The sequence below is a fragment of the Tarenaya hassleriana genome, unplaced genomic scaffold (assembly GCF_000463585.1).
Source record: "Tarenaya hassleriana unplaced genomic scaffold, ASM46358v1 Cleome91, whole genome shotgun sequence".
NCBI lineage: Eukaryota > Viridiplantae > Streptophyta > Magnoliopsida > Brassicales > Cleomaceae > Tarenaya > Tarenaya hassleriana.
Window position 1 is genome coordinate 160,045 of NW_010971485.1, and position 729 is coordinate 160,773.

Genomic DNA, 729 nt, shown 5'->3' on the forward strand with positions numbered 1-729 from the left:
ATAACGTAGTCTCGTAAAATAAAAACCAAACAAATCCCTACAAGGTTAAATCCCTAGCTACAGTGAAACGACTACTCACTACCCATAACAACAAATGAGTTCAAATCAATAAGAAGAAACATAGAAACAGATAAAGAAGAAACTCGCAGCGATCTCTCGACGACGGTTCTTCAATCTCTGCTCCCGGGAAACTCCGTCTTGATTCTCTCTCCAGTTCTCTGGCTTCTGCTGTGATCTCTCGATGATTTCTGAAGTCCCAGACATCTCCTATTTATTTGCTTCGCAGTTGGACTTCTTCCCATTCTGAAAACGGAAGTTCGGATGCAAAATAGGAAGTTTACTCGAAACGGAACACGGCCGTGTTGCAGTGAACACGATCCGTGTCAATTGTCTGATAAAAACTACGCGCTTCTGCACGGGCTGGACACGGGCGAGTTGCGTCTCGACACGGCCGTGTTTGACTCGATACGGTCCGTGTCAATTGTCTGTAAGGATGTCTTCGTTTTCTCGCTTTTGCACGGTCGTGTTTAAACTCGACTCGGCCGTGTTCAGGCGCAACTCGAGCTAGAAATGCCTTGATCGTTCTGTTCCGGTCCAGTATGCTCCGAAGTCCTCGATTATGCTCCTTTTACATCCATAGTGTGTCCATTACCTGTTCAATCACCAGAGAATGCAGAAGAAGCAAAATCCAGTGCTAAAATGATCCTAAATGTCTAATAATGCATACAA